At 35.7% G+C, this 8071-nt stretch overlaps 1 long non-coding RNA gene across 1 annotated transcript; it reads right to left on the bottom strand.

The window, feature by feature from the left end:
• Positions 1 to 4006: 4006 nt before the first annotated feature.
• Positions 4007 to 5113, bottom strand: LOC137419491 (uncharacterized). The gene is made up of 4 exons (XR_013624473.1): positions 5097 to 5113; positions 4864 to 5005; positions 4610 to 4705; positions 4007 to 4228 (listed from the first exon to the last, which is right to left on the bottom strand). It is a non-coding gene; the product is annotated as an uncharacterized LOC137419491 (long non-coding RNA).
• Between the last annotated feature and the right edge of the window lie 2958 nt (positions 5114 to 8071).

The raw sequence follows: 8071 nt of genomic DNA, 5'->3' as shown, positions 1-8071 counted from the left end.
AGGACGCACACTCCCCGCACCGCGGCCGCGCCGCCCCCGCTGTGGTTGTAGTTGTTGTTGTTGTTATTGTTTCATGAGGAAGATGGGAGGAGGTATGGGGAGGTCCTAAACTCGCTACTGGTGCCATACAATCACATTCTGGTGCAACGAAGAGTCAGAATTAATGGAAACGAGTCCTTAACTGCCATTGACTAAGAATAACTAGCAAGAGGTCCTATAGTTGTCTACGTGAGATGCGGTGAACCTGGGCACGACAGTTAATGGGGGAAAAAGGGGAAGGTCGGTTCTACAGAGTGTTGTTTACAGACAATGGGACTAGGGAATGGGGGATTGGGGATAGTTGGGGAGTATTGGGGAAATAGGGGAATATTTACAAGCGGATATGGAGGCCAAATCCCATATCCGCAACAATATAAATAAGAATACAAAGAATATTATTATGAATTTAGACACACAGAATGGTTGTCATTGGGTTTGTATTCATAATAGTCAGGATAAATATTATTTTGATAGTTATGGTATGCCACCACCTGTTGAAGTAATACAATTCTTACAGAATGGTGTTTATCAAACGTTTCAAGTTCAAGAAATTAATTCTAAATGTTGTGGTCAATTATGTTTATATGTATTATTTCAACTCAACAATAATGAAAATTTTTATGATATCATTTTAAATCTAATATAAATGACTTATGTTGGAAAAGATGGTTCTATCTTTGAAAAATCCTCTCAGGATATTGATTTATCAAATTATTATACAAAGGCACAGGCTGAACGACAAAAATATAGTGTAAGTAAAAATATTAATATGAAGAATACTTATAAATTAATCAATTATCCAAACCCTACAGATGCGAATGACTTAATTAGATTTAGTGATTTATCACAATATATATTTTTAAAGAAAACAGCACATTTTGTTAAACAAGTAAAATTTACAACCACAACACCTGGTTATACTGACCATACACCTTTCTTCATTGAATTTAACTACCTGCTTACAATTGAATTTTATAAAGAAGGACATATAGTTAATATGCGAATTAATAAATGGGGGTATGATATGCCTGATTTAGGGTATAATTGGTCTTTTTCAATGAACATAGAAGACCTACATGATTTGAATGTCTCGTAAAGAAGAATATTATCCACTTGGTGAGGATAAGGATTTATGTGGAAGTACAATTAATAAACAACAAATACATGGTTTTAAGAAAAGAAAAATATATGATAGTATAGCGATGGTTAGCATGACAAAGAAGGAAGGTAATGAGATAAGGATAGAAAGCCGAGGAATACAAACCGATTTGGTAGTGGGAAGATGGGGTGGTATTACCTGTCATAATATTAATCTCACATATATTTCTGATACATAAATGGCAGGAAGAAGACTACAAGAGAATTATAATTTTTGTATTCAAGGATACCTACAAGAAAAGGGTGCTCGGTATTACATACCTTATGATTTGTAGCATATACATGGGAATTTTGTCATAAAAAACTGGCCTTATACTGATATTGTTAAACCCACAAATAGAGACTTGTTTAAAGTATTAAATAAAAATGAACTTCTCAAAGTTATGAAATATAAAACTCTTTTAGAAATCATCAACAAATCTTATTGGTATCCTATTATGAGAAAAATAATTATAGATACAAGAATATCTCAAAATCCAGATGAGTATATGTATAATATTCTTTGGGGCTCAAGCTCAAGGGTAGCAAGGGATGAGGAAGGAGTTGAAGAAGAGAAGGAGGAAAGATAGAAGGAGGAGAAGGAGGAAAGGGAGAAAAAGAAGGAGGAAAGGGAGAAAAAGGAGAAGGAGGAAAGGGAGAAAAAGGAGAGGGAGGAGAGGGAGAAAAAGGAGAAGGAGGAGAGGGAGAAAAAGGAGAGGGAGGAAAGGGAGAAAAGAGAGAAGGAAGAGAGGGAAAAAAGGAGAGGGAGGGAAGGGAGAAAAAGGAGAAGGAGGAAAGGGAGAAAAGAGAGAAGGAAGAGAGGGAGGAAAGGGAGCAAAGAGAGAGGGAGGAAAAATATAAAAAGATGGAAATCAGTGAGATTCGTAAAAGATTGAAGGTATTACAGCAAATAAATCAAACAACGCACTGAGGAGGAAAATAAAGAAATGAAAAGTCTAATGGAAATATTATTTTCAAGAATAACGACGTCAATGTCTTCACTTTCAGGGAGGAGATTTAAATGAGAAAGTGGTGAAGAAGAAGAAGAAGAAGGAAAAGATTATGTGGTTGATGATGTTGGTGTTATTGACTTTAGTTAGTTTTATTTGTAAATAAATGGAGGAGAGAGTGAAGGCATTCCTTAGGATTCTTTATGTTTTAAAAATTAAGATAGAAATGTATATGTTGAAAACCAAAAAGGTTTTGATCCTCTGTCGGAATTTTTCTGATAAATAAATATGAGTTATTGTCTCAAATGTAAAAAGAAAACTAAATCTAAAAATATCTCTTATGTTAAAGCTAAAAATAATAGAGTTTATCAAAAAGGAATATGTCAAGTGTGTGGCTCTAAAAAGTGCCAATTCATCTCTCCTAAAAGAGGAGGAGACATACAAAGGTTTCTGTCAGGAAGTAAATTTACAACAACTGGAATTCCTGGGGAACTACATCTACCTGGATATTCGTTCTGTGGTCCTGGAACAAACCTAGATAAAAGATTAGATGAGGCTGACAATCCTAAACCTTGGTCTAAACCTATAAATAGGGTTGATGAAGTGTGTATGAAGCATGATATTGCTTATGGGAAAACCACTACATTGGATGAAAAACATGAAGCAGACAGAGAAATGTTATATAATTTGCCTTTGATACAAAATCCTACATTGAGAGAGAAAGTTGATCGGTTTATTGTTAAAAAAATGATGTGTCAAATTGAAACTTGGTCTTGGTTATTCACCCTCAAAAAACTATTAGACTCCAATGATGTCATCAAGACTGAGGAGCTTTTGGCTAATGAATTACACAAACCTATAATCACAAAGTTTAAAAGAAGGAAAGTTTATTCTAAATACACCGACCACATATGGTCCGCTGATTTAATTGAATTGAATAATGACAGGGGATACAGGTATGCTTTAACCGTTATTGATTTGAGGAGTAGATTTGCCTGGGTTGTTCCGTTGAAAAACAAGAGAGGTAATACGTTAATGTTAGCCTTTAAGCTAATATTTCATAGGGATAAAAGGAAACCAACGAAGTTATGGACTGATGAGGGAACAGAGTTCTATAACAAAATATTTATGAAATTTCTTAAGGGGGAGGAATTTAATTATACAGCACCTTTAATGAAGGAAAGGCAGTTGTTATTGAGCGTTTTAATCGTACTTTAAAAGAAAAATTATATAAAAAATTCACACAACTCGGTTCTCAACAATGGGTGTATTTAATCCAGAATATTGTTGATAATTACAATAATACAGTTCATTCATCAACAAAATCAAAACCATCAGAAACATTTACAAAATTAAAATATGAAATGGAGATTAATTTGAAAAAACCCAAGTTCAAAGTTGGTGATATGGTTAGAATATACAAATGGAAAAGCCATTTTGAAAAAGGTTATACACAAAAATGGACTCGTGAATTATTTAAAATCATTGATGTAATGGATACAGTTCCTTGGACTTACAAATTAAATGATATGAATGGGGAAGAAATATTAGGGGCATTTTATTCACAAGAATTACAAAAAACAAAGCTAATAATTCATTAAACAACATTTCTATTCACCCCACCCAGATTAGCTAATTTAATTAGTGGTAAAAAAAAAAAAAAAATTAAATAAATAAAAAATCATAAGCCACGCCCACACAGACCCCGCCCACACAGACCCCGCCCACACAGACCACACCCATCATCCCCCACCCTCCGTGCACCCCCACCCTTGACCCTTCACCCCCCTCATCCCACCCCCACCTTCCCCACACACAAGGGGAGGGGAGGGGTGGGATGAGGGGGGTGAAGGGTCTTTGGCAGGGGTGCATCTCCCCATTCCCTCCTCCTTTATTCTCTTTTTGTAATTAATAATTAAATAATTGTAAACAAAACAAATATATATAAATAATAGTGAAAACATTAAAATCTTCATATTACTAAAACATTTTCCTTGAGGTATTACACATTCAACTTCTTCCCAGCACAATTCATCAATTTCTCCCTCGCTCAATTCAAAGGTAATTTCTCCAGATGCCTTCTTTAGGTCTTGTATTTCTTTCTGTTTGAGACAAGGGGGAGAGAAAAATATGAATGATATATTTTTGGTGTACCCATTCTAAACGGTGTACCCCACACACATACACATACATACACATACACACACATACATACATACACACACACATACATACATACACACATACACACATACACACATACACACACATACACACATACACATACATACACACACATACATACATACACACACATACATACATACACACATACATACATACACACATACATACACACATACACACACATACACACATACACACACATACACACATACACATACATACACACACATACATACATACACACACACACACACACACACACACACACAAGGATATGAGAATATGGGGATACATACCTCTAAAAAATCGAGCTTTGAGTTCAAGTGGTCGAGATAAAAATGTAGGGTATCACACTCATAGGTGTGGTCATCGATCTCAACAGGTGTTGTATTCTGTTAGAAAAGAAAGAAAGAAAAAACGTCAATAATTTCTCCTAAAAGATACATTGTATGTATACACAATGATACACAATACACAAAAGATACACAATGAATAAATAAATGTCAGCTCCCATTTAATGGTGCCATCAGAGAAATGAATAATGAATTACCTGAGACAAACTCCGATGGTGGTTATCTTCTAAGAACGGTGAAACATTTAATTTGTTCCAACCCGTGTTCAATTCATTGTAAACCTCTTGTGGAACAACTTGAAACTCTGCCAAGACCAGGTCATTTTGAAAACCTGAATTGCTGTAATAAAAAAATATATCATGAGTCATATAAATTTAAATTAATCACATACAAAGCTCACATTAACAGTTTAATTCTGAATGAAACGTACCCTGGTGAGTATTCTTCATCACAGTAGAGAGTGAAATAAGACATGTTGATGCTCATGTTCTTCGGTTCGTAATGATAAAAACAGCACGGCAACACGACTTTTATAATGTCCAAAATGTATTTTCGGGAACAGAACTCAGCTTTAACATTTCGAGGAAACAGGAAATAAGACAATGAGAAATTCCCAACGCGTCATTTCTTGTAAAGTTAAGCAACATGTCATTTCTTTCATTAATTAAAAAAAGGTTCGAGGTTTAAGTATGACATCCTTAATGAATGTGAAAAATATCAAATAGGTATAATTGAAAAGGCAACTGGTAAAAAAGTTCACAAAACAAATAAGAGAATTAATTTAAATACCGGTGAGTTGGGTAAAAAAGATGAAAATATTTTTGAGTTGTTAGGATCATTGTTAGGATCATAAACAAATATTTGTAGGATCGATGTTTGAGTGGTCTACTCGGGATCATTGATAGTAAGAGTACCATAAGACCAAGGGGGAATCATTGTTTGAGTGTCAAAAGGCTAAAAGTTTCGTAAAGAGGTGAGAAGAAAATTAACATGTAAGTGAATGGGTCAATGTTTGAGTGGGTCAAAGATAATCTGCCAGATGATATGTAGAAGAAGGATTATAGGTCTATAAGGGAAAACAAATATTTGTAGGGTCGTTGTTTGAGTGGGTCAAAGATGATTCACCAGATGATATTAAGAGTAAAAGGTTAAAAGGTCTATAAGGTCAGAAGAATCACAGGTTCACACAGAAGGACCATTGTTTAAGTGGTCTAATGAATAAGGATAGCATGTCAAAAGGTTAGAAGGTTCGTAAAGAACAGGGTGAGAGAAATAGAGGTGCTTAGGGGCAATGAGGGAGGGGAAAAATTAACATGGAAGTGAATGGGGATTTGGGGTGTCCCAGAACCAACATTATTACACTACTTATGTGTCCGTTTGTTTTTTTCTCATTAATGTTAGCTCTTACACAAGCCTCGATCTTGTATCCAAAAAAATAAAAAATAAAATATAAAACCAGATCAGCAGCATATCAGCACCTTCGGCGTGATGCAACCGGAATCCTGATCATTCATCCCCTTGCTTATAGTGCCCAGCTAGAATTTTATGGAATCCTGATCGAATATGCATTTACCTCATATATTATGTCACCATTTGATAATTGTTTGTCAGAATTTCTTAATTTAATTTTCACATCACTGGTATCTAAACACTAGCTAACTTGATCATGACATAACTACTCGATTACTTTATTCATCTCGCCCGAAGGGGTTGCCTGACTATTGCAACGCCCCTGTCTGTGTGTCTGTGTATGTCCATGTCCATATATCTTCGCTTTAATTTTTTTTAAATCTGCAACCGCTTGTCCAATCGATGGAAAACTTCAAACATAGGAGAGACACCACATGCAGAATATTTTCTTGATAGCACTAACGTCATAGGTCACGTATTATGGCAGTCATATTGGATTAAAGGAAAAAAATTGGACCTCTCCGAAACCACTCAACGAATACATTTTTAACTTGGCATATGTCATCAACTCTCCATGGAGGTATATTGGGTGATAACGATGATGTCATTGGTGAAGTGGTATTCCAGCTGTAATTGGTTGAATTCAAATCCTTACCCGAAAAAACGGAAACTTCATATATCTGATCTATGACCCAATGTCAGTGAAAAAATTAATTTATCACATCACCGGTCATATGGTGTGGTGGCCATATTGGATTTAAAATAAAAGTAAAAATTCTTCTTCTCCATAAAAACGTAACCGCTGAACAGATCGATGCAAAACTTCATACATATGATCGAATATCCATTGGGAATACACTTTGAGATTTTTTTCATATTCACCTTAATTTATGCAATTTAGCTTTCGTATGTACAAAAGTGGTTGTTATATATCTTAATAATCAATCAATAATTATCAACAAAGCTGCAGATAATGGCAATGTATGTGACGTAACAGGGTGCATAGACCACAATAGCAGTGTTCAGTTGATGATGTTGTTCGTAATGAGTGCGCGAGGCGAGATTATGCACTCTACCAAGTGCCATTCTAGTTTGATTTTGCATTTCTCTTGTCTTGCTTTTTCATGAACTAGAAGCATCTACAGCCAGGGAGGATAGTGGGGGAAGTGTGGCAAATATATATTTTGTGCCGTGGCTAATAATGCCCCCTGTCTGCAGCAGGGGTCAGTAAACCACTTGCACTGTGGCATGTATATGGCCAAAAATGATTACCCCACCACTCGCAGAGGGTGTGCCCATTACCTGACACTGTGAACTACCAACACATATGCATAATTTGGTGGAGATCGGCCCAACCATGATTTTTTTCAGTGATTTTCAAACGTACACACACACACACACACACACACACACACAATTGCCTTATTTATCACTTATTTTATCAATCACTTATTTTTGTTTGCCCTCTATTCTCTTTTCACATTTTTACTCTCACCCATTTGATGTTAGCTGGTTAGGTGAGTTTTTGTACAAATATTGATGAATCTGTGAGCAAAGAGAATAAGAGCAACGCGAATAAGATAAGACAAGTGACTTAAGGTAGAGTAAGAGAAAAAGGTTCTTTATCATTATACAAATGTTATGTAGAAGTCCAACAGACTTAGCTTCACAGGACTACCTTCACTTCCATAGACAAGATGATGATGATGATGGGCTGTAGCCTCTACAGTTTCAAGGTGACGAAGAGAGAGAGAGAGAGAGAGAGAGAGAGAGAGAGAGAGAGAGAGAGAGAGAGAGAGAGAGACAGACAGACAGACAGACAGACAGACACACAGACAGACAGAGAGACTGAGAGAGAGACTGAGACTGAGACTGACTCTGCCCACAGTGAAAAGACATAGCTAATGTCAAAAAGGTTGAAGAACAATAAAAACAATTGTATGTACATTGTTGTCGTAGAAGAGCTAGAGCACAATTAAATGGAAAAAAAATGGA

This window comes from Myxine glutinosa, chromosome 9 (assembly GCF_964187855.1).
Source record: "Myxine glutinosa chromosome 9, kmMyxGlut1.1, whole genome shotgun sequence".
In the NCBI taxonomy this organism is placed as follows: Eukaryota; Metazoa; Chordata; class Myxini; order Myxiniformes; family Myxinidae; genus Myxine; species Myxine glutinosa.
The sequence above is the reverse complement of the archived record's forward strand: the minus strand, read 5'-3'. Positions and strand labels throughout refer to the sequence as shown.